Genomic DNA, 25,850 nt, shown 5'->3' on the forward strand with positions numbered 1-25,850 from the left:
CCGTGGCAGCTTTCTAAACGTGGCTGACATTTTGAGATTATATGGGTTTTCTTGCTACAACTTATTGTAAATGGCAAAAATGTCTGTCACTTGACCAGATTAAAAACATGAGACAAAGCAGTTTTTGCCACAATTAGGTCAATGCCTTGCCAATCTGTGTCCTGATCATGTTGGACAAGATAAAGTTATATAAAAGGAACTCATGTCTTACAAAAAAAAGACAGATGTGATATATAGAAAGCACTCTGCCCTCTGAATCTAGCAATACAGAAGACAAAACATTTTTGGATTTGTTTTATGATGGAATTGAAAGCACTGTGGACTCTGAATCCAGTGAAACACAAGACAATAAGGCTCGATTTGTTGTTTGCAGATTGGGATTGTAAGCAGGCTTGACACTGAATCCGGCAAAAGTAAAGACACAAAAGATATTTTAAACATTTGTATAATATATTTGCAAGTACTACGGACACTGAATCCAGCGATACAGAAGACACGAAACATATTTTTGTTGTTTTGCTTGATGTAACAGTATACACCTGCGGTTGTGATTACATCAATACAAGAAGAGCAAAAGCATTTTTTTGTTGTTTCTGTGGTGTAATACTTAGCAATCTGGTCTTTGTCTCTGGTGATCCCAGTTCAACTCTTGGTGGAACCTATTGAATACTTGTTGTTTCTTTCAGCTCGCAGGTACTTTCTGGTAGCAAGTTTTTTTAATGTCTGCAGCCTGTATTGATGGATCAGATTCGATTAACCTTTTGTGAGGAATTCTTAAATACCTGTGATTTTGGAAAACTAAATGCTGATTATCCTAGCATAGATGGCATTAAGCTAAAGATATTTCTGGTCAGATAAGTGATTCACCATCAATAAACGAAGACATCACACTTCATTTTTGTTCCATCCATTAGGTACTGGGACAAGCAATTCATTCTGAATCCAGCAATGCAGGCCACCCAGTTGTTTGGTTAAGGTTCCATGCTGTAATGGTTAGCACTCTGGACTCTGAGTTCGACTCTCAGTGGAACTTGTTGAAGTCCCTATTACCTTGTTTCTGAGACAACATAAAACCAAACCTATCAATTTTATAATGGAAAGGTCTGGATTCTGAAGCCACCAGTACAAACATGTTGTCTTGTTGGTTATGGAGTAAAGGTAAGCATTGTGGACTCTGAAATCAGCTATAAGGAAAAAGGGTTCTTTTGAAGTTTCCACAGTGTAATGCTTAGTAAGCACTTTTCATTTTAATTGTCAGAGGTCATGCCTCCGTGGCAGCTTTCTAAACCTGGCTGACATTTTGAGATTATATGGGTTTTCTTGCTACAATTTATTGTAAATGGCATAAATGTCTGTCACTTGACCAGATTACAAACATGAGACAAAGCAGTTGTTGCCACAATTAGGTCAATGCCTTGCCAATCTGTGTGCTGATGATGCTGGACAAGGTAAACCTACCAAATCATGTCTTACAAAAAAAAAGACAGGAGATGTGATATATGGAAAGCACTCTGCCATATACGGATTACAAACATGAGACAAAGCAGTTGTTGCCAAAATTAGGTCAATGCCTTGCCAATCTGTGTCCTGATGATGTTGGACAAGATAAAGTTATATAAAAGGAACTCATGTCTTACAAAAAAAAGACAGATGTGATATATAGAAAGCACTCTGCCCTCTGAATCTAGCAATACAGAAGACAAAACATTTTTGGATTTGTTTTATGATGGAATTTAAAGGACTGTGGACTCTGAATCCAGTGAAACACAAGACAATAAGGCTCGATTTGTTGTTTGCAGATTGGGATTGTAAGCAGGCTTGACACTGAATCCGGCAAAAGTAAAGACACAAAAGATATTTTAAACATTTGTATAAAATATTTGCAAGTACTACGGACACTGAATCCAGCGATACAGAAGACACGAAACATATTTTTGTTGTTTTGCTTGATGTAACAGTATACACCTGCGGTTGTGATTACATCAATACAAGAAGAGCAAAAGCATTTTTTTGTTGTTTCTGTGGTGTAATACTTAGCAATCTGGTCTTTGTCTCTGGTGATCCCAGTTCAACTCTTGGTGGAACCTATTGAATACTTGTTGTTTCTTTCAGCTCGCAGGTACTTTCTGGTAGCAAGTTTTTTTAATGTCTGCAGCCTGTATTGATGGATCAGATTCGATTAACCTTTTGTGAGGAATTCTTAAATGCCTGTGATTTTGGAAAACTAAATGCTGATTATCCTAGCATAGATGGCATTAAGCTAAAGAGATTTCTCGTCAGATAAGTGATTCACCATCAATAAACGAAGACATCACACTTCATTTTTGTTCCTTCCATTAGGTACTGGGACAAGCAATTCATTCTGAATCCAGCAATGCAGGCCACCCAGTTGTTTGGTTAAGGTTCCATGGTGTAATGGTTAGCACTCTGGACTCTGAATCCAGTGATCTGAGTTCGACTCTCAGTGGAACTTGTTGAAGTCCCTATTACCTTGTTTCTGAGACAACATAATACCAAACCTATCAATTTTATAATGGAAAGGTCTGGATTCTGAAGCCACCAGTACAAACATGTTGGCTTGTTGGTTATGGAGTAAAGGTAAGCATTGTGGACTCTGAAATCAGCTATAAGGAAGAAGGTTTGTTTTGAAGTTTCCACAGTGTAATGCTTAGTAAGCAGTTTTCATTTTAAATTGTCAGAGGTCATGCCTCTGTGGCAGCTTTCTAAACGTGGCTGACATTTTGAGATTATATGGGTTTTCTTGCTACAACTTATTGTAAATGGCAAAAATGTCTGTCACTTGACCAGATTAAAAACATGAGACAAAGCAGTTGTTGCCACAATTAGGTCAATGCCTTGCCAATCTGTGTGCTGATGATGCTGGACAAGGTAAACCTACCAAATCATGTCTTACAAAAAAAAGACAGGAGATGTGATATATGGAAAGCACTCTGCCATATACGGATTACAAACATGAGACAAAGCAGTTGTTGCCAAAATTAGGTCAATGCCTTGCCAATCTGTGTCCTGATGATGTTGGACAAGATAAAGTTATGTAAAAGGAACTCATGTCTTACAAAAAAAAGACAGATGTGATATATAGAAAGCACTCCGCCCTCTGAATCTAGCAATACAGAAGACAAAACATTTTTGGATTTGTTTTATGATGGAATTGAAAGCACTGTGGACTCTGAATCCAGTGAAACACAAGACAATAAGGCTCGATTTGTTGTTTGCAGATTGGGATTGTAAGCAGGCTTGACACTGAATCCGGCAAAAGTAAAGACACAAAAGATATTTTAAACATTTGTATAATATATTTGCAAGTACTACGGACACTGAATCCAGCGATACAGAAGACACGAAACATATTTTTGTTGTTTTGCTTGATGTAACAGTATACACCTGCGGTTGTGATTACATCAATACAAGAAGAGCAAAAGCATTTTTTTGTTGTTTCTGTGGTGTAATACTTAGCAATGTGGTCTTTGTCTCTGGTGATCCCAGTTCAACTCTTGGTGGAACCTATTGAATACTTGTTGTTTCTTTCAGCTCGCAGGTACTTTCTGGTAGCAAGTTTTTTTAATGGCTGCAGCCTGTATTGATGGATCAGATTCGATTAACCTTTTGTGAGGAATTCTTAAATGCCTGTGATTTTGGAAAACTAAATGCTGATTATCCTAGCATAGATGGCATTAAGCTAAAGAGATTTCTCGTCAGATAAGTGATTCACCATCAATAAACGAAGACATCACACTTCATTTTTGTTCCTTCCATTAGGTACTGGGACAAGCAATTCATTCTGAATCCAGCAATGCAGGCCACCCATTTGTTTGGTTAAGGTTCTATGGTGTAATGGTTAGCACTCTGGACTCTGAGTCCAGTGATCTGAGTTCAACTCTCAGTGGAACTTGTTGAAGTCCCTATTACCTTGTTTCTGAGACAACATAAAACCAAACCTATCAATTTTATAATGGAAAGGTCTGGATTCTGAAGCCACCAGTACAAACATGTTGTCTTGTTGGTTATGGAGTAAAGGTAAGCATTGTGGACTCTGAAATCAGCTATAAGGAAAAAGGGTTCTTTTGAAGTTTCCACAGTGTAATGCTTAGTAAGCACTTTTCATTTTAATTGTCAGAGGTCATGTCTCCGTGGCAGCTTTCTAAACCTGGCTGACATTTTGAGATTATATGGGTTTTCTTGCTACAATTTATTGTAAATGGCATAAATGTCTGTCACTTGACCAGATTACAAACATGAGACAAAGCAGTTGTTGCCACAATTAGGTCAATGCCTTGCCAATCTGTGTGCTGATGATGCTGGACAAGGTAAACCTACCAAATCATGTCTTACAAAAAAAAAGACAGGAGATGTGATATATGGAAAGCACTCTGCCATATACGGATTACAAACATGAGACAAAGCAGTTGTTGCCAAAATTAGGTCAATGCCTTGCCAATCTGTGTCCTCATGATGTTGGACAAGATAAAGTTATATAAAAGGAACTCATGTCTTACAAAAAAAAGACAGATGTGATATATAGAAAGCACTCTGCCCTCTGAATCTAGCAATACAGAAGACAAAACATTTTTGGATTTGTTTTATGATGGAATTTAAAGGACTGTGGACTCTGAATCCAGTGAAACACAAGACAATAAGGCTCGATTTGTTGTTTGCAGATTGGGATTGTAAGCAGGCTTGACACTGAATCCGGCAAAAGTAAAGACACAAAAGATATTTTAAACATTTGTATAAAATATTTGCAAGTACTACGGACACTGAATCCAGCGATACAGAAGACACGAAACATATTTTTGTTGTTTTGCTTGATGTAACAGTATACACCTGCGGTTGTGATTACATCAATACAAGAAGAGCAAAAGCATTTTTTTGTTGTTTCTGTGGTGTAATACTTAGCAATCTGGTCTTTGTCTCTGGTGATCCCAGTTCAACTCTTGGTGGAACCTATTGAATACTTGTTGTTTCTTTCAGCTCGCAGGTACTTTCTGGTAGCAAGTTTTTTTAATGTCTGCAGCCTGTATTGATGGATCAGATTCGATTAACCTTTTGTGAGGAATTCTTAAATGCCTGTGATTTTGGAAAACTAAATGCTGATTATCCTAGCATAGATGGCATTAAGCTAAAGAGATTTCTCGTCAGATAAGTGATTCACCATCAATAAACGAAGACATCACACTTCATTTTTGTTCCTTCCATTAGGTACTGGGACAAGCAATTCATTCTGAATCCAGCAATGCAGGCCACCCAGTTGTTTGGTTAAGGTTCCATGGTGTAATGGTTAGCACTCTGGACTCTGAGTCCAGTGATCTGAGTTCGACTCTCAGTGGAACTTGTTGAAGTCCCTATTACCTTGTTTCTGAGACAACATAATACCAAACCTATCAATCTTATAATGGAAAGGTCTGGATTCTGAAGCCACCAGTACAAACATGTTGGCTTGTTGGTTATGGAGTAAAGGTAAGCATTGTGGACTCTGAAATCAGCTATAAGGAAGAAGGTTTGTTTTGAAGTTTCCACAGTGTAATGCTTAGTAAGCAGTTTTCATTTTAAATTGTCAGAGGTCATGCCTCTGTGGCAGCTTTCTAAACGTGGCTGACATTTTGAGATTATATGGGTTTTCTTGCTACAACTTATTGTAAATGGCAAAAATGTCTGTCACTTGACCAGATTAAAAACATGAGACAAAGCAGTTGTTGCCACAATTAGGTCAATGCCTTGCCAATCTGTGTGCTGATGATGCTGGACAAGGTAAACCTACCAAATCATGTCTTACAAAAAAAAGACAGGAGATGTGATATATGGAAAGCACTCTGCCATATACGGATTACAAACATGAGACAAAGCAGTTGTTGCCAAAATTAGGTCAATGCCTTGCCAATCTGTGTCCTGATGATTTTGGACAAGATAAAGTTATGTAAAAGGAACTCATGTCTTACAAAAAAAAGACAGATGTGATATATAGAAAGCACTCTGCCCTCTGAATCTAGCAATACAGAAGACAAAACATTTTTGGATTTGTTTTATGATGGAATTGAAAGGACTGTGGACTCTGAATCCAGTGAAACACAAGACAATAAGGCTCGATTTGTTGTTTGTAGATTGGGATTGTAAGCAGGCTTGACACTGAATCCGGCAAAAGTAAAGACACAAAAGATATTTTAAACATTTGTATAACATATTTGCAAGTACTACGGACACTGAATCCAGCGATACAGAAGACACGAAACATATTTTTGTTGTTTTGCTTGATGTAAGAGTATACACCTGCGGTTGTGATTACATCAATACAAGAAGAGCAAAAGCATTTTTTTGTTGTTTCTGTGGTGTAATAGTTAGCAATCTGGTCTTTGTCTCTGGTGATCCCAGTTCAACTCTTGGTGGAACCTATTGAATGCTTGTTGTTCATTTCAGCTCGCAGGTACTTTCTGGTAGCAAGTTTTTTTAATGGCTGCAGCCTGTATTGATGGATCAGATTCGATTAACCTTTTGTGAGGAATTCTTAAATGCCTGTGATTTTGGAAAACTAAATGCTGATTATCCTAGCATAGATGGCATTAAGCTAAAGAGATTTCTCGTCAGATAAGTGATTCACCATCAATAAACGAAGACATCACACTTCATTTTTGTTCCTTCCATTAGGTACTGGGATAAGCAATTCATTCTGAATCCAACAATGCAGGCCACCCAGTTGTTTGGTTAAGGTTCCATGGTGTAATGGTTAGCACTCTGGACTCTGAATCCAATCATCTGAGTTCGACTCTCAGTGGAATCTGCTGAAGTCCCTGTTACCTTGTTTCTGAGATAATATAAAACCAAGCCTATTAATTTCATAATGGAAAGGTCTGGATTCTGAAGCCACCAATACAAACATGTTGTCTTGTTGGTTATGGAGTAAAGGTAAGCATTGTGGACTCTGAAATCAGCTATAAGGAAGAAGGTTTGTTTTGAAGTTTCCACAGTGTAAAGCTTAGTAAGCAGTTTTCATTTTAAATTGTCAGAGGTCATGCTTCCGTGGCAGCTTTCTAAACCTGGCTGACATTTTGAGATTATATGGGTTTTCTTGCTACAACTTATTGTAAATGGCAAAAATGTCTGTCACTTGACCAGATTACAAACATGAGTCAAAGCAGTTGTTGCCACAATTAGGTCAATGCCTTGCCAATCTGTGTGCTGATGATGCTGGACAAGGTAAACCTACCAAATCATGTCTTACAAAAAAAAGACAGGAGATGTGATATATGGAAAGCACTCTGCCATATACGGATTACAAACATGAGACAAAGCAGTTGTTGCCAAAATTAGGTCAATGCCTTGCCAATCTGTGTCCTGATGATGTTGGACAAGATAAAGTTATATAAAAGGAACTCATGTCTTACAAAAAAAAGACAGATGTGATATATAGAAAGCACTCTGCCCTCTGAATCTAGCAATACAGAAGACAAAACATTTTTGGATTTGTTTTATGATGGAATTGAAAGGACTGTGGACTCTGAATCCAGTGAAACACAAGACAATAAGGCTCGATTTGTTGTTTGCAGATTGGGATTGTAAGCAGGCTTGACACTGAATCCGGCAAAAGTAAAGACACAAAAGATATTTTAAACATTTGTATAACATATTTGCAAGTACTACGGACACTGAATCCAGCGATACAGAAGACACGAAACATATTTTTGTTGTTTTGCTTGATGTAAGAGTATACACCTGCGGTTGTGATTACATCAATACAAGAAGAGCAAAAGCATTTTTTTGTTGTTTCTGTGGTGTAATAGTTAGCAATCTGGTCTTTGTCTCTGGTGATCCCAGTTCAACTCTTGGTGGAACCTATTGAATGCTTGTTGTTCATTTCAGCTCGCAGGTACTTTCTGGTAGCAAGTTTTTTTAATGGCTGCAGCCTGTATTGATGGATCAGATTCGATTAACCTTTTGTGAGGAATTCTTAAATGCCTGTGATTTTGGAAAACTAAATGCTGATTATCCTAGCATAGATGGCATTAAGCTAAAGAGATTTCTCGTCAGATAAGTGATTCACCATCAATAAACGAAGACATCACACTTCATTTTTGTTCCTTCCATTAGGTACTGGGATAAGCAATTCATTCTGAATCCAACAATGCAGGCCACCCAGTTGTTTGGTTAAGGTTCCATGGTGTAATGGTTAGCACTCTGGACTCTGAATCCAATCATCTGAGTTCGACTCTCAGTGGAATCTGCTGAAGTCCCTGTTACCTTGTTTCTGAGATAATATAAAACCAAGCCTATTAATTTCATAATGGAAAGGTCTGGATTCTGAAGCCACCAATACAAACATGTTGTCTTGTTGGTTATGGAGTAAAGGTAAGCATTGTGGACTCTGAAATCAGCTATAAGGAAGAAGGTTTGTTTTGAAGTTTCCACAGTGTAAAGCTTAGTAAGCAGTTTTCATTTTAAATTGTCAGAGGTCATGCCTCCATGGCAGCTTTCTAAACCTGGCTGACATTTTGAGATTATATGGGTTTTCTTGCTACAACTTATTGTAAATGGCAAAAATGTCTGTCACTTGACCAGATTACAAACATGAGTCAAAGCAGTTGTTGCCACAATTAGGTCAATGCCTTGCCAATCTGTGTGCTGATGATGCTGGACAAGGTAAACCTACCAAATCATGTCTTACAAAAAAAAGACAGGAGATGTGATATATGGAAAGCACTCTGCCATATACGGATTACAAACATGAGACAAAGCAGTTGTTGCCAAAATTAAGTCAATGCCTTGCCAATCTGTGTCCTGATGATGTTGGACAAGATAAAGTTATATAAAAGGAACTCATGTCTTACAAAAAAAAGACAGATGTGATATATAGAAAGCACTCTGCCCTCTGAATCTAGCAATACAGAAGACAAAACATTTTTGGATTTGTTTTATGATGGAATTGAAAGGACTGTGGACTCTGAATCCAGTGAAACACAAGACAATAAGGCTCGATTTGTTGTTTGCAGATTGGGATTGTAAGCAGGCTTGACACTGAATCCGGCAAAAGTAAAGACACAAAAGATATTTTAAACATTTGTATAACATATTTGCAAGTACTACGGACACTGAATCCAGCGATACAGAAGACACGAAACATATTTTTGTTGTTTTGCTTGATGTAAGAGTATACACCTGCGGTTGTGATTACATCAATACAAGAAGAGCAAAAGCATTTTTTTGTTGTTTCTGTGTTGTAATACTTAGCAATCTGGTCTTTGTCTCTGGTGATCCCAGTTCCACTCTTGGTGGAACCTATTGAATGCTTGTTGTTCATTTCAGCTCGCAGGTATTTTCTGGTAGCAAGTTTTTTTAATGGCTGCAGCCTGTATTGATGGATCAGATTCGATTAACCTTTTGTGAGGAATTCTTAAATGCCTGTGATTTTGGAAAACTAAATGCTGATTATCCTAGCATAGATGGCATTAAGCTAAAGAGATTTCTCGTCAGATAAGTGATTCACCATCAATAAACGAAGACATCACACTTCATTTTTGTTCCTTCCATTAGGTACTGGGACAAGCAATTCATTCTGAATCCAGCAATGCAGGCCACCCAGTTGTTTGGTTAAGGTTCCATGGTGTAATGGTTAGCACTCTGGACTCTGAATCCAGTGATCTGAGTTCGACTCTCAGTGGAACTTGTTGAAGTCGCTATTACCTTGTTTCTGAGACAACATAAAACCAAACCTATCAATTTTATAATGGAAAGGTCTGGATTCTGAAGCTACCAGTACAAACATGTTGTCTTGTTGGTTATGGAGTAAAGGTAAGCATTGTGGACTCTGAAATCAGCTATAAGGAAAAAGGGTTCTTTTGAAGTTTCCACAGTGTAATGCTTAGTAAGCACTTTTCATTTTAATTGTCAGAGGTCATGCCTCCGTGGCACCTTTCTAAACCTGGCTGACATTTTGAGATTATATGGGTTTTCCTGCTACAATTTATTGTAAATGGCAAAAATGTCTGTCACTTGACCAGATTACAAACATGAGACAAAGCAGTTGTTGCCACAATTAGGTCAATGCCTTGCCAATCTGTGTGCTGACGATGCTGGACAAGGTAAACCTACCAAATCATGTCTTACAAAAAAAAGACAGGAGATGTGATATATGGAAAGCACTCTGCCATATACGGATTACAAACATGAGACAAAGCAGTTGTTGCCAAAATTAGGTCAATGCCTTTCCAATCTGTGTCCTGATGATGTTGGACAAGATAAAGTTATATAAAAGGAACTCATGTCTTACAAAAAAAAAGACAGATGTGTTATATAGAAAGCACTCTGCCCTCTGAATCTAGCAATACAGAAGACAAAACATTTTTGGATTTGTTTTATGATGGAATTGAAAGGACTGTGGACTCTGAATCCAGTGAAACACAAGACAATAAGGCTCGATTTGTTGTTTGCAGATTGGGATTGTAAGCAGGCTTGTCACTGAATCCGGCAAAAGTAAAGACACAAAAGATATTTTAAACATTTGTATAATATATTTTCAAGTACTACGGACACTGAATCCAGCGATACAGAAGACACGAAACATATTTTTGTTGTTTTGCTTGATGTAACAACCTGCGGTTGTGATTACATCAATACAAGAAGAGTAAAAGCATTTTTTTGTTGTTTCTGTGGTGTAATAGTTAGCAATCTGGTCTTTGTCTCTGGTGATCCCACTTCAACTCTTGGTGGAAACTATTGAATGCTTGTTGTTCATTTCAGCTCGCAGGTATTTTCTGGTAGCAAGTTTTTTTAATGGCTGCAGCCTGTATTGATGGATCAGATTCGATTAACCTTTTGTGAGGAATTCTTAAATGCCTGTGATTTTGGAAAACTAAATGCTGATTATCCTAGCATAGATGGCATTAAGCTAAAGAGATTTCTCGTCAGATAAGTGATTCACCATCAATAAATGAAGACATCACACTTCATTTTTGTTCCTTCCATTAGGTACTGGGATAAGCAATTCATTCTGAATCCAGCAATGTAGGCCACCCAGTTGTTTGGTTAAGGTTCCATGGTGTAATGGTTAGCACTCTGGACTCTGAATCCAGTAATCTGAGTTCGACTCTCAGTGGAACTTGTTGAAGTCCTTGTTTCTGAGACAACATAAAACCAAACCTATCAATTTTATAATGGAAAGGTCTGGATTCTGAAGCCACCAGTACAAACATGTTGTCTTGTTGGTTATGGAGTAAAGGTAAGCATTGTGGACTCTGAAATCAGCTATAAGGAAAAAGGGTTCTTTTGAAGTTTCCACAGTGTAATGCTTAGTAAGCACTTTTCATTTTAATTGTCAGAGGTCATGCCTCTGTGGCACCTTTCTAAACCTGGCTGACATTTTGAGATTATATGGGTTTTCCTGCTACAATTTATTGTAAATGGCAAAAATGTCTGTCACTTGACCAGATTACAAACATGAGACAAAGCAGTTGTTGCCACAATTAGGTCAATGCCTTGCCAATCTGTGTGCTGACGATGCTGGACAAGGTAAACCTACCAAATCATGTCTTACAAAAAAAAGACAGGAGATGTGATATATGGAAAGCACTCTGCCATATACGGATTACAAACATGAGACAAAGCAGTTGTTGCCAAAATTAGGTCAATGCCTTTCCAATCTGTGTCCTGATGATGTTGGACAAGATAAAGTTATATAAAAGGAACTCATGTCTTACAAAAAAAAAGACAGATGTGTTATATAGAAAGCACTCTGCCCTCTGAATCTAGCAATACAGAAGACAAAACATTTTTGGATTTGTTTTATGATGGAATTGAAAGGACTGTGGACTCTGAATCCAGTGAAACACAAGACAATAAGGCTCGATTTGTTGTTTGCAGATTGGGATTGTAAGCAGGCTTGTCACTGAATCCGGCAAAAGTAAAGACACAAAAGATATTTTAAACATTTGTATAATATATTTTCAAGTACTACGGACACTGAATCCAGCGATACAGAAGACACGAAACATATTTTTGTTGTTTTGCTTGATGTAACAACCTGCGGTTGTGATTACATCAATACAAGAAGAGTAAAAGCATTTTTTTGTTGTTTCTGTGGTGTAATAGTTAGCAATCTGGTCTTTGTCTCTGGTGATCCCACTTCAACTCTTGGTGGAAACTATTGAATGCTTGTTGTTCATTTCAGCTCGCAGGTATTTTCTGGTAGCAAGTTTTTTTAATGGCTGCAGCCTGTATTGATGGATCAGATTCGATTAACCTTTTGTGAGGAATTCTTAAATGCCTGTGATTTTGGAAAACTAAATGCTGATTATCCTAGCATAGATGGCATTAAGCTAAAGAGATTTCTCGTCAGATAAGTGATTCACCATCAATAAATGAAGACATCACACTTCATTTTTGTTCCTTCCATTAGGTACTGGGATAAGCAATTCATTCTGAATCCAGCAATGTAGGCCACCCAGTTGTTTGGTTAAGGTTCCATGGTGTAATGGTTAGCACTCTGGACTCTGAATCCAGTAATCTGAGTTCGACTCTCAGTGGAACTTGTTGAAGTCCCTATTACCTTGTTTCTGAGACAACATAAAACCAAACCTATCAATTTTATAATGGAAAGGTCTGGATTCTGAAGCCACCAGTACAAACATGTTGTCTTGTTGGTTATGGAGTAAAGGTAAGCATTGTGGACTCTGAAATCAGCTATAAGGAAAAAGGGTTCTTTTGAAGTTTCCACAGTGTAATGCTTAGTAAGCACTTTTCATTTTAATTGTCAGAGGTCATGCCTCCGTGGCACCTTTCTAAACCTGGCTGACATTTTGAGATTATATGGGTTTTCCTGCTACAATTTATTGTAAATGGCAAAAATGTCTGTCACTTGACCAGATTACAAACATGAGACAAAGCAGTTGTTGCCACAATTAGGTCAATGCCTTGCCAATCTGTGTGCTGACGATGCTGGACAAGGTAAACCTACCAAATCATGACTTACAAAAAAAAGACAGGAGATGTGATATATGGAAAGCACTCTGCCATATACGGATTACAAACATGAGACAAAGCAGTTGTTGCCAAAATTAGGTCAATGCCTTTCCAATCTGTGTCCTGATGATGTTGGACAAGATAAAGTTATATAAAAGGAACTCATGTCTTACAAAAAAAAAGACAGATGTGTTATATAGAAAGCACTCTGCCCTCTGAATCTAGCAATACAGAAGACAAAACATTTTTGGATTTGTTTTATGATGGAATTGAAAGGACTGTGGACTCTGAATCCAGTGAAACACAAGACAATAAGGCTCGATTTGTTGTTTGCAGATTGGGATTGTAAGCAGGCTTGTCACTGAATCCGGCAAAAGTAAAGACACAAAAGATATTTTAAACATTTGTATAATATATTTTCAAGTACTACGGACACTGAATCCAGCGATACAGAAGACACGAAACATATTTTTGTTGTTTTGCTTGATGTAACAACCTGCGGTTGTGATTACATCAATACAAGAAGAGTAAAAGCATTTTTTTGTTGTTTCTGTGGTGTAATACTTTGCAATCTGGTCTTTGTCTCTGGTGATCCCAGTTCAACTCTTGGTGGAACCTATTGAATACTTGTTGTTTCTTTCAGCTCGCAGGTACTTTCTGGTAGCAAGTTTTTTTAATGTCTGCAGCCTGTATTGATGGATCAGATTCGATTAACCTTTTGTGAGGAATTCTTAAATGCCTGTGATTTTGGAAAACTAAATGCTGATTATCCTAGCATAGATGGCATTAAGCTAAAGAGATTTCTCGTCAGATAAGTGATTCACCATCAATAAACGAAGACATCACACTTCATTTTTGTTCCTTCCATTAGGTACTGGGACAAGCAATTCATTCTGAATCCAGCAATGCAGGCCACCCAGTTGTTTGGTTAAGGTTCCATGGTGTAATGGTTAGCACTCTGGACTCTGAATCCAGTAATCTGAGTTCGACTCTCAGTGGAACTTGTTGAAGTCCCTGTTACCTTGTTTCTGAGATAATATAAAACCAAGCCTATTAATTTCATAATGGAAAGGTCTGGATTCTGAAGCCACCAATACAAACACGTTGTCTTGTTGGTTATGGAGTAAAGGTAAGCATTGTGGACTCTGAAATCAGCTATAAGGAAGAAGGTTTGTTTTGAAGTTTCCACAGTGTAAAGCTTAGTAAGCAGTTTTCATTTTAAATTGTCAGAGGTCATGCCTCCATGGCAGCTTTCTAAACCTGGCTGACATTTTGCGATTATATGGGTTTTCTTGCTACAACTTATTGTAAATAGCAAAAATGTCTGTCACTTGACCAGATTACAAACATGAGACAAAGCAGTTGTTGCCACAATTAGGTCAATGCCTTGCCAATCTGTGTGCTGATGATGCTGGACAAGGTAAACCTACCAAATCATGTCTTACAAAAAAAAGACAGGAGATGTGATATATGGAAAGCACTCTGCCATATACGGATTACAAACATGAGACAAAGCAGTTGTTGCCAAAATTAGGTCAATGCCTTGCCAATCTGTGTCCTGATGATGTTGGACAAGATAAAGTTATATAAAAGGAACTCATGTCTTACAAAAAAAAGACAGATGTGATATATAGAAAGCACTCTGCCCTCTGAATCTAGCAATACAGAAGACAAAAATTTTTGGATTTGTTTTATGATGGAAATGAAAGCACTGTGGACTCTGAATCCAGTGAAACACAAGACAATAAGGCTCGATTTGTTGTTTGCAGATTGGGATTGTAAGCAGGCTTGACACTGAATCCGGCAAAAGTAAAGACACAAAAGATATTTTAAACATTTGTATAATATATTTGCAAGTACTACGGACACTGAATCCAGCGATACAGAAGACACGAAACATATTTTTGTTGTTTTGCTTGATGTAACAACCTGCGGTTGTGATTACATCAATACAAGAAGAGTAAAAGCATTTTTTTGTTGTTTCTGTGGTGTAATAGTTAGCAATCTGGTCTTTGTCTCTGGTGATCCCAGCTCAACTCTTGGTGGAACCTATTGAATGCTTGTTGTTCATTTCAGCTCGCAGGTATTTTCTGGTAGCAAGTTTTTTTAATGGCTGCAGCCTGTATTGATGGATCAGATTCGATTAACCTTTTGTGAGGAATTCTTAAATGCCTGTGATTTTGGAAAACTAAATGCTGATTATCCTAGCATAGATGGCATTAAGCTAGAGATTTCTCGGCAGATAAGTGATTCACCATCAATAAACGAAGACATCACACTTCATTTTTGTTCCTTCCATTAGGTACTGGGATAAGCAATTCATTCTGAATCCAGCAATGCAGGCCACCCAGTTGTTTGGTTAAGGTTCCATGGTGTAATGGTTAGCACTCTGGACTCTGAATCCAGTCATCTGAGTTCGACTCTCAGTGGAACCTGCTGAAGTCCTTGTTTCTGAGAAAATATAAAACCAAGCCTATTAATTTCATAATGGAAAGGTCTGGATTCTGAAGCCACCAGTACAAACATGTTGTCTTTTTGGTTATGGAGTAAAGGTAAGCATTGTGGACTCTGAAATCAGTTATAAGGAAAAAGGGTTCTTTTGAAGTTTCCACAGTGTAATGCTTAGTAAGCACTTTTCATTTTAATTGTCAGAGGTCATGCCTCCGTGGCAGCTTTCTAAACCTGGCTGACATTTTGCGATTATATGGGTTTTCTTGCTACAACTTATTGTAAATAGCAAAAATGTCTGTCACTTGACCAGATTACAAACATGAGACAAAGCAGTTGTTGCCACAATTAGGTCAATGCCTTGCCAATCTGTGTGCTGATGATGCTGGACAAGGTAAACCTACCAAATCATGTCTTACAAAAAAAAGACAGGAGATGTGATATATGGAAAGCACTCTGCCATATACGGATTACAAACATGAGACAAAGCAGTTGTTGCCAAAATTAGGTCAATGCCTTGCCAATCTGTGTCCTGATGATGTTGGACAAGATAAAGTTATATAAAAGGAACTCATGTCTTACAAAAAAAAGACAGATGTGATATATAGAAAGCACTCTGCCCTCTGAATCTAGCAATACAGAAGACAAAACATTTTTGGATTTGTTTTATGATGGAAATGAAAGCACTGTGGACTCTGAATCCAGTGAAACACAAGACAATAAGGCTCGATTTGTTGTTTGCAGATTGGGATTGTAAGCAGGCTTGACACTGAATCCGGCAAAAGTAAAGACACAAAAGATATTTTAAACATTTGTATAATATATTTGCAAGTACTACGGACACTGAATCCAGCGATACAGAAGACACGAAACATATTTTTGTTGTTTTGCTTGATGTAACAACCTGCGGTTGTGATTACATCAATACAAGAAGAGTAAAAGCATTTTTTTGTTGTTTCTGTGGTGTAATAGTTAGCAATCTGGTCTTTGTCTCTGGTGATCCCAGCTCAACTCTTGGTGGAACCTATTGAATGCTTGTTGTTCATTTCAGCTCGCAGGTATTTTCTGGTAGCAAGTTTTTTTAATGGCTGCAGCCTGTATTGATGGATCAGATTCGATTAACCTTTTGTGAGGAATTCTTAAATGCCTGTGATTTTGGAAAACTAAATGCTGATTATCCTAGCATAGATGGCATTAAGCTAGAGATTTCTCGGCAGATAAGTGATTCACCATCAATAAACGAAGACATCACACTTCATTTTTGTTCCTTCCATTAGGTACTGGGATAAGCAATTCATTCTGAATCCAGCAATGCAGGCCACCCAGTTGTTTGGTTAAGGTTCCATGGTGTAATGGTTAGCACGCTGGACTCTGAATCCAGTCATCTGAGTTCGACTCTCAGTGGAACCTGCTGAAGTCCTTGTTTCTGAGATAATATAAAACCAAGCCTATTAATTTCATAATGGAAAGGTCTGGATTCTGAAGCCACCAGTACAAACATGTTGTCTTTTTGGTTATGGAGTAAAGGTAAGCATTGTGGACTCTGAAATCAGTTATAAGGAAAAAGGGTTCTTTTGAAGTTTCCACAGTGTAATGCTTAGTAAGCACTTTTCATTTTAATTGTCAGAGGTCATGCCTCCGTGGCAGCTTTCTAAACCTGGCTGACATTTTGCGATTATATGGGTTTTCTTGCTACAACTTATTGTAAATAGCAAAAATGTCTGTCACTTGACCAGATTACAAACATGAGACAAAGCAGTTGTTGCCACAATTAGGTCAATGCCTTGCCAATCTGTGTGCTGATGATGCTGGACAAGGTAAACCTACCAAATCATGTCTTACAAAAAAAAGACAGATGTGATATATAGAAAGCACTCTGCCCTCTGAATCTAGCAATACAGAAGACAAAACATTTTTGGATTTGTTTTATGATGGAAATGAAAGCACTGTGGACTCTGAATCCAGTGAAACACAAGACAATAAGGCTCGATTTGTTGTTTGCAGATTGGGATTGTAAGCAGGCTTGACACTGAATCCGGCAAAAGTAAAGACACAAAAGATATTTTAAACATTTGTATAATATATTTGCAAGTACTACGGACACTGAATCCAGCGATACAGAAGACACGAAACATATTTTTGTTGTTTTGCTTGATGTAACAACCTGCGGTTGTGATTACATCAATACAAGAAGAGTAAAAGCATTTTTTTGTTGTTTCTGTGGTGTAATAGTTAGCAATCTGGTCTTGGTCTCTGGTGATCCCAGTTCAACTCTTGGTGGAACCTATTGAATGCTTGTTGTTCATTTCAGCTCGCAGGTATTTTCTGGTAGCAAGTTTTTTTAATGGCTGCAGCCTGTATTGATGGATCAGATTCGATTAACCTTTTGTGAGGAATTCTTAAATGCCTGTGATTTTGGAAAACTAAATGCTGATTATCCTAGCATAGATGGCATTAAGCTAAAGAGATTTCTCGGCAGATAAGTGATTCACCATCAATAAACGAAGACATCACACTTCATTTTTGTTCCTTCCATTAGGTACTGGGATAAGCAATTCATTCTGAATCCAGCAATGCAGGCCACCCAGTTGTTTGGTTAAGGTTCCATGGTGTAATGGTTAGCACTCTAGACTCTGAATCCAGTAATCTGAGTTCGACTCTCAGTGGAACCTGCTGAAGTCCTTGTTTCTGAGATAATATAAAACCAAGCCTATTATTTTCATAATGGAAAGGTCTGGATTCTGAAGCCACCAGTACAAACATGTTGTCTTGTTGGTTATGGAGTAAAGGTAAGCATTGTGGACTCTGAAATCAGCTATAAGGAAACAGGGTTCTTTTGAAGTTTCCACAGTGTAATGCTTAGTAAGCACTTTTCATTTTAATTGTCAGAGGTCATGCCTCCGTGGCACCTTTCTAAACCTGGCTGACATTTTGAGATTATATGGGTTTTCTTGCTACAATTTATTGTAAATGGCAAAAATGTCTGTCACTTGACCAGATTACAAACATGAGACAAAGCCGTTGTTGCCACAATTAGGTCAATGCCTTGCCAATCTGTGTGCTGATGATGCTGGACAAGGTAAACCTACCAAATCATGTCTTACAAAAAAAAGACAGGAGATGTGATATATGGAAAGCACTCTGCCATATACGGATTACAAACATGAGACAAAGCAGTTGTTGCCAAAATTAGGTCAATGCCTTGCCAATCTGTGTCCTGATGATGTTGGACAAGATAAAGTTATATAAAAGGAAATCATGTCTTACAAAAAAGAGACAGATGTGATAAATAGAAAGCACTCTGCCCTCTGAATCTAGCAATACAGAAGACAAAACATTTTTGGATTTGTTTTATGATGGAATTGAAAGGACTGTGGACTCTGAATCCAGTGAAACACAAGACAATAAGGCTCGATTTTTTGTTTGCAGATTGGGATTGTAAGCAGGCTTGACACTGAATCCGGCAAAAGTAAAGACACAAAAGATATTTTAAACATTTGTATAATATATTTGCAAGTACTGCGGACACTGAGTCCAGCGATAAAGAAGACACAAAACATATTTTTGTTGTTTTGCTTGATGTAACAGTATATACCTGCGGTTGTGATTACATCAATACAAGAAGAGCAAAAGCATTTTTTTGTTGTTTCTGTGGTGTAATACTTAGCAATCTGGTCTTTGTCTCTGGTGATCCCAGTTCAACTCTTGGTGGAACCTATTGAATACTTGTTGTTTCTTTCAGCTCGCAGGTACTTTCTGGTAGCAAGTTTTTTTAATGGCTGCAGCCTGTATTGATGGATCAGATTCGATTAACCTTTTGTGAGGAATTCTTAAATGCCTGTGATTTTGGAAAACTAAATGCTGATTATCCTAGCATAGATGGCATTAAGCTAAAGAGATTTCTCGTCAGATAAGTGATTCACCATCAATAAACGAAGACATCACACTTCATTTTTGTTCCTTCCATTAGGTACTGGGACAAGCAATTCATTCTGAATCCAGCAATGCAGGCCACCCAATTGTTTGGTTAAGGTTCCATGGTGTAATGGTTAGCACTCTGGACTCTGAATCCAGTGATCTGAGTTCGACTCTTAGTGGAACTTGTTGAATTCCCTATTACCTTGTTTTGGAGACAACATAAAACCAAACTTATCAATTTTATAATGGAAAGGTCTGGATTCTGAAGCCAACAGTACAAACATGTTGTCTTGTTGGTTATGGAGTAAAGGTAAGCATTGTGGACTCTGAAATCAGCTATAAGGAAGAAGGTTTGTTTTGAAGTTTCCACAGTGTAAAGCTTAGTAAGCAGTTTTCATTTTAAATTGTCAGAGGTCATGCCTCCGTGGCAGCTTTCTAAACCTGGCTGACATTTTGAGATTATATGGGTTTTCTTGCTACAACTTATTGTAAATGGCAAAAATGTCTGTCACTTGACCAGATTACAAACATGAGTCAAAGCAGTTTTTGCCACAATTAGGTCAATGCCTTGCCAATCTGTGTGCTGATGATGCTGGACAAGGTAAACCTACCAAATCATGTCTTACAAAAAAAAGACAGGAGATGTGATATATGGAAAGCACTCTGCCATATACGGATTACAAACATGAGTCAAAGCAGTTGTTGCCACAATTAGGTCAATGCCTTGCCAATCTGTGTCCTGATGATGTTGGACAAGATAAAGTTATATAAAAGGAACTCATGTCTTACAAAAAAAAGACAGATGTGATATATAGAAAGCACTCTGCCCTCTGAATCTAGCAATACAGAAGACAAAACATTTTTGGATTTGTTTTATGATGGAATTGAAAGGACTGTGGACTCTGAATCCAGTGAAACACAAGACAATAAGGCTCAATTTGTTGTTTGCAGATTGGGATTGTAAGCAGGCTTGACACTGAATCCGGCAAAAGTAAAGACACAAAAGATATTTTAAACATTTGTATAACATATTTGCAAGTACTACGGACACTGAATCCAGCGATACAGAAGACACGAAACATATTTTTGTTGTTTTGCTTGATGTAAGAGTATACACCTGCGGTTGTGATTACATCAATACAAGAAGAGCAAAAGCATTTTTTTGTTGTTTCTGTGGTGTAATAGTTAGCAATCTGGTCTTTGTCTCTGGTGATCCCAGTTCAACTCTTGGTGGAACCTATTGAATGCTTGTTGTTCATTTCAGCTCGCAGGTACTTTCTGGTAGCAAGTTTTTTTAATGGCTGCAGCCTGTATTGATGGATCAGATTCGATTAACCTTTTGTGAGGAATTCTTAAATGCCTGTGATTTTGGAAAAATAAATGCTGATTATCCTAGCATAGATGGCATTAAGCTAAAGAGATTTCTCGTCAGATAAGTGATTCACCATCAATAAACGAAGACATCACACTTCATTTTTGTTCCTTCCATTAGGTACTGGGATAAGCAATTCATTCTGAATCCAGCAATGCAGGCCACCCAGTTGTTTGGTTAAGGTTCCATGGTGTAATGGTTAGCACTCTGGACTCTGAGTCCAATCATCTGAGTTCGACTCTCAGTGGAATCTGCTGAAGTCCCTGTTACCTTGTTTCTGAGATAATATAAAACCAAGCCTATTAATTTCATAATGGAAAGGTCTGGATTCTGAAGCCACCAATACAAACATGTTGTCTTGTTGGTTATGGAGTAAAGGTAAGCATTGTGGACTCTGAAATCAGCTATAAGGAAGAAGGTTTGTTTTGAAGTTTCCACAGTGTAATGCTTAGTAAGCAGTTTTCATTTTAAATTGTCAGAGGTCATGCCTCCGTGGCAGCTTTCTAAACCTGGCTGACATTTTGAGATTATATGGGTTTTCTTGCTACAACTTATTGTAAAAGGCAAAAATGTCTGTCACTTGACCAGATTACAAACATGAGACAAAGCAGTTGTTGCCACAATTAGGTCAATGCCTTGCCAATCTGTGTGCTGATGATGCTGGACAAGGTAAACCTACCAAATCATGTCTTACAAAAAAAAGACAGGAGATGTGATATATGGAAAGCACTCTGCCATATACGGATTACAAACATGAGACAAAGCAGTTGTTGCCAAAATTAGGTCAATGCCTTGCCAATCTGTGTCCTGATGATGTTGGACACGATAAAGTTATATAAAAGGAAATCATGTCTTACAAAAAAGAGACAGATGTGATAAATAGAAAGCACTCTGCCCTCTGAATCTAGCAATACAGAAGACAAAACATTTTTGGATTTGTTTTATGATGGAATTGAAAGGACTGTGGACTCTGAATCCAGTGAAACACAAGACAATAAGGCTCGATTTTTTGTTTGCAGATTGGGATTGTAAGCAGGCTTGACACTGAATCCGGCAAAAGTAAAGACACAAAAGATATTTTAAACATTTGTATAATATATTTGCAAGTACTGCGGACACTGAGTCCAGCGATAAAGAAGACACAAAACATATTTTTGTTGTTTTGCTTGATGTAACAGTATACACCTGCGGTTGTGATTACATCAATACAAGAAGAGCAAAAGCATTTTTTTGTTGTTTCTGTGGTGTAATAGTTAGCAATCTGGTCTTTGTCTCTGGTGATCCCAGTTCAACTCTTGGTGGAACCTATTGAATGCTTGTTGTTCATTTCAGCTCGCAGGTACTTTCTGGTAGCAAGTTTTTTTAATGGCTGCAGCCTGTATTGATGGATCAGATTCGATTAACCTTTTGTGAGGAATTCTTAAATGCCTGTGATTTTGGAAAACTAAATGCTGATTATCCTAGCATAGATGGCATTAAGCTAAAGAGATTTCTCGTCAGATAAGTGATTCACCATCAATAAACGAAGACATCACACTTCATTTTTGTTCCTTCCATTAGGTACTGGGATAAGCAATTCATTCTGAATCCAACAATGCAGGCCACCCAGTTGTTTGGTTAAGGTTCCATGGTGTAATGGTTAGCACTCTGGACTCTGAATCCAATCATCTGAGTTCGACTTTCAGTGGAATCTGCTGAAGTCCCTGTTACCTTGTTTCTGAGATAATATAAAACCAAGCCTATTAATTTCATAATGGAAAGGTCTGGATTCTGAAGCCACCAATACAAACATGTTGTCTTGTTGGTTATGGAGTAAAGGTAAGCATTGTGGACTCTGAAATCAGCTATAAGGAAGAAGGTTTGTTTTGAAGTTTCCACAGTGTAAAGCTTAGTAAGCAGTTTTCATTTTAAATTGTCAGAGGTCATGCCTCCGTGGCAGCTTTCTAAACCTGGCTGACATTTTGAGATTATATGGGTTTTCTTGCTACAACTTATTGTAAATGGCAAAAATGTCTGTCACTTGACCAGATTACAAACATGAGTCAAAGCAGTTTTTGCCACAATTAGGTCAATGCCTTGCCAATCTGTGTGCTGATGATGCTGGACAAGGTAAACCTACCAAATCATGTCTTACAAAAAAAAGACAGGAGATGTGATATATGGAAAGCACTCTGCCATATACGGATTACAAACATGAGACAAAGCAGTTGTTGCCAAAATTAGGTCAATGCCTTGCCAATCTGTGTCCTGATGATGTTGGACAAGATAAAGTTATATAAAAGGAACTCATGTCTTACAAAAAAAAGACAGATGTGATATATAGAAAGCACTCTGCCCTCTGAATCTAGCAATACAGAAGACAAAACATTTTTGGATTTGTTTTATGATGGAATTGAAAGGACTGTGGACTCTGAATCCAGTGAAACACAAGACAATAAGGCTCGATTTGTTGTTTGCAGATTGGGATTGTAAGCAGGCTTGACACTGAATCCGGCAAAAGTAAAGACACAAAAGATATTTTAAACATTTGTATAACATATTTGCAAGTACTACGGACACTGAATCCAGCGATACAGAAGACACGAAACATATTTTTGTTGTTTTGCTTGATGTAAGAGTATACACCTGCGGTTGTGATTACATCAATACAAGAAGAGCAAAAGCATTTTTTTGTTGTTTCTGTGGTGTAATAGTTAGCAATCTGGTCTTTGTCTCTGGTGATCCCAGTTCAACTCTTGGTGGAACCTATTGAATGCTTGTTGTTCATTTCAGCTCGCAGGTACTTTCTGGTAGCAAGTTTTTTTAATGGCTGCAGCCTGTATTGATGGATCAGATTCGATTAACCTTTTGTGAGGAATTCTTAAATACCTGTGATTTTGGAAAAATAAATGCTGATTATCCTAGCATAGATGGCATTAAGCTAAAGAGATTTCTCGTCAGATAAGTGATTCACCATCAATAAACGAAGACATCACACTTCATTTTTGTTCCTTCCATTAGGTACTGGGATAAGCAATTCATTCTGAATCCAGCAATGCAGGCCACCCAGTTGTTTGGTTAAGGTTCCATGGTGTAATGGTTAGCACTCTGGACTCTGAATCCAATCATCTGAGTTCGACTCTCATTGGAATCTGCTGAAGTCCCTGTTACCTTGTTTCTGAGATAATATAAAACCAAGCCTATTAATTTCATAATGGAAAGGTCTGGATTCTGAAGCCACCAATACAAACATGTTGTCTTGTTGGTTATGGAGTAAAGGTAAGCATTGTGGACTCTGAAATCAGCTATAAGGAAGAAGGTTTGTTTTGAAGTTTCCACAGTGTAAAGCTTAGTAAGCAGTTTTCATTTTAAATTGTCAGAGGTCATGCCTCCGTGGCAGCTTTCTAAACCTGGCTGACATTTTGAGATTATATGGGTTTTCTTGCTACAACTTATTGTAAAAGGCAAAAATGTCTGTCACTTGACCAGATTACAAACATGAGACAAAGCAGTTTTTGCCACAATTAGGTCAATGCCTTGCCAATCTGTGTGCTGATGATGCTGGACAAGGTAAACCTACCAAATCATGTCTTACAAAAAAAAGACAGGAGATGTGATATATGGAAAGCACTCTGCTATATACGGATTACAAACATGAGACAAAGCAGTTGTTGCCAAAATTAGGTCAATGCCTTGCCAATCTGTGTCCTGATGATGTTGGACAAGATAAAGTTATATAAAAGGAACTCATGTCTTACAAAAAAAAGACAGATGTGATATATAGAAAGCACTCTGCCCTCTGAATCTAGCAATACAGAAGACAAAACATTTTTGGATTTGTTTTATGATGGAATTGAAAGGACTGTGGACTCTGAATCCAGTGAAACACAAGACAATAAGGCTCGATTTGTTGTTTGCAGATCGGGATTGTAAGCAGGCTTGACACTGAATCCGGCAAAAGTAGACACAAAATATATTTTAAACATTTGTATAATATATTTGCAAGTACTACGGACACTGAATCCAGCGATACAGAAGACACGAAACATATTTTTGTTGTTTTGCTTGATGTAACAACCTGCGCTTGTGATTACATCAATACAAGAAGAGTAAAAGCATTTTTTTGTTGTTTCTGTGGTGTAATAGTTAGCAATCTGGTCTTTGTCTCTGGTGATCCCAGTTCAACTCTTGGTGGAACCTATTGAATGCTTGTTGTTCATTTCAGCTCGCAGGTATTTTCTGGTAGCAAGTTTTTTTAATGGCTGCAGCCTGTATTGATGGATCAGATTCGATTAACCTTTTGTGAGGAATTCTTAAATGCCTGTGTTTTTGGAAAACTAAATGCTGATTATCCTAGCATAGATGGCATTAAGCTAGAGATTTCTCGGCAGATAAGTGATTCACCATCAATAAACGAAGACATCACACTTCATTTTTGTTCCTTCCATTAGGTACTGGGATAAGCAATTCATTCTGAATCCAGCAATGCAGGCCACCCAGTTGCTTGGTTAAGGTTCCATGGTGTAATGGTTAGCACTCTGGACTTTGAATCCAGTCATCTGAGTTTGACTGTCAGTGGAACTTGCTGAGGTCCTTGTTTCTGAGATAATATTACACCACGCCTATTAATTTCATAATGGAAAGGTCTGGATTCTGAAGCCACCAGTACAAACATGTTGTCTTGTTGGTTATGGAGTAAAGGTAAGCATTGTGGACTCTGAAATCAGCTATAAGGAAAAAGGGTTCTTTTGAAGATTCCACAGTGTAATGCTTAGTAAGCACTTTTCATTTTAATTGTCAGAGGTCATGCCTCCGTGGCAGCTTTCTAAACCTGGCTGACATTTTGAGATTATATGGGTTTTCTTGCTACAACTTATTGTAAATGGCAAAAATGTCTGTCACTTGACCAGATTACAAACATGAGTCAAAGCAGTTTTTGCCACAATTAGGTCAATGCCTTGCCAATCTGTGTGCTGATGATGCTGGACAAGGTAAACCTACCAAATCATGTCTTACAAAAAAAAGACAGGAGATGTGATATATGGAAAGCACTCTGCCATATACGGATTACAAACATGAGACAAAGCAGTTGTTGCCAAAATTAGGTCAATGCCTTGCCAATCTGTGTCCTGATGATGTTGGACAAGATAAAGTTATATAAAAGGAACTC

The 25,850-nt window shown here is 37.8% G+C and overlaps 13 non-coding genes across 13 annotated transcripts; all 13 read left to right on the top strand.

Annotated features, from left to right (window-relative positions):
* The first annotated feature begins 2,401 nt into the window (after positions 1–2,401).
* Positions 2,402–2,473, top strand: trnaq-cug (transfer RNA glutamine (anticodon CUG)). Its single transcript has one exon. It is a non-coding gene; the product is annotated as a tRNA-Gln (tRNA).
* Positions 2,474–3,841: 1,368 nt separating this feature from the next.
* trnaq-cug (transfer RNA glutamine (anticodon CUG)) lies at positions 3,842–3,913 on the top strand. Its single transcript has one exon. It is a non-coding gene; the product is annotated as a tRNA-Gln (tRNA).
* Positions 3,914–5,281: 1,368 nt separating this feature from the next.
* trnaq-cug (transfer RNA glutamine (anticodon CUG)) lies at positions 5,282–5,353 on the top strand. The gene has a single exon. It is a non-coding gene; the product is annotated as a tRNA-Gln (tRNA).
* A 1,368-nt stretch (positions 5,354–6,721) lies between these two features.
* On the top strand, positions 6,722–6,793 carry trnaq-cug (transfer RNA glutamine (anticodon CUG)). The gene has a single exon. It is a non-coding gene; the product is annotated as a tRNA-Gln (tRNA).
* Positions 6,794–8,161: 1,368 nt separating this feature from the next.
* Positions 8,162–8,233, top strand: trnaq-cug (transfer RNA glutamine (anticodon CUG)). The gene has a single exon. It is a non-coding gene; the product is annotated as a tRNA-Gln (tRNA).
* A 1,368-nt stretch (positions 8,234–9,601) lies between these two features.
* trnaq-cug (transfer RNA glutamine (anticodon CUG)) lies at positions 9,602–9,673 on the top strand. The gene has a single exon. It is a non-coding gene; the product is annotated as a tRNA-Gln (tRNA).
* A 1,362-nt stretch (positions 9,674–11,035) lies between these two features.
* Positions 11,036–11,107, top strand: trnaq-cug (transfer RNA glutamine (anticodon CUG)). Its single transcript has one exon. It is a non-coding gene; the product is annotated as a tRNA-Gln (tRNA).
* Positions 11,108–12,461: 1,354 nt separating this feature from the next.
* trnaq-cug (transfer RNA glutamine (anticodon CUG)) lies at positions 12,462–12,533 on the top strand. Its single transcript has one exon. It is a non-coding gene; the product is annotated as a tRNA-Gln (tRNA).
* A 1,362-nt stretch (positions 12,534–13,895) lies between these two features.
* Positions 13,896–13,967, top strand: trnaq-cug (transfer RNA glutamine (anticodon CUG)). Its single transcript has one exon. It is a non-coding gene; the product is annotated as a tRNA-Gln (tRNA).
* Positions 13,968–15,326: 1,359 nt separating this feature from the next.
* trnaq-cug (transfer RNA glutamine (anticodon CUG)) lies at positions 15,327–15,398 on the top strand. Its single transcript has one exon. It is a non-coding gene; the product is annotated as a tRNA-Gln (tRNA).
* Positions 15,399–16,749: 1,351 nt separating this feature from the next.
* Positions 16,750–16,821, top strand: trnaq-cug (transfer RNA glutamine (anticodon CUG)). The gene has a single exon. It is a non-coding gene; the product is annotated as a tRNA-Gln (tRNA).
* Positions 16,822–18,011: 1,190 nt separating this feature from the next.
* trnaq-cug (transfer RNA glutamine (anticodon CUG)) lies at positions 18,012–18,083 on the top strand. The gene has a single exon. It is a non-coding gene; the product is annotated as a tRNA-Gln (tRNA).
* A 1,359-nt stretch (positions 18,084–19,442) lies between these two features.
* On the top strand, positions 19,443–19,514 carry trnaq-cug (transfer RNA glutamine (anticodon CUG)). The gene has a single exon. It is a non-coding gene; the product is annotated as a tRNA-Gln (tRNA).
* The last annotated feature ends 6,336 nt before the right edge of the window (positions 19,515–25,850 follow it).

Source organism: Electrophorus electricus, chromosome 5, assembly GCF_041902795.1.
Source record: "Electrophorus electricus isolate QZ-2024a chromosome 5, ASM4190279v1, whole genome shotgun sequence".
NCBI lineage: Eukaryota > Metazoa > Chordata > Actinopteri > Gymnotiformes > Gymnotidae > Electrophorus > Electrophorus electricus.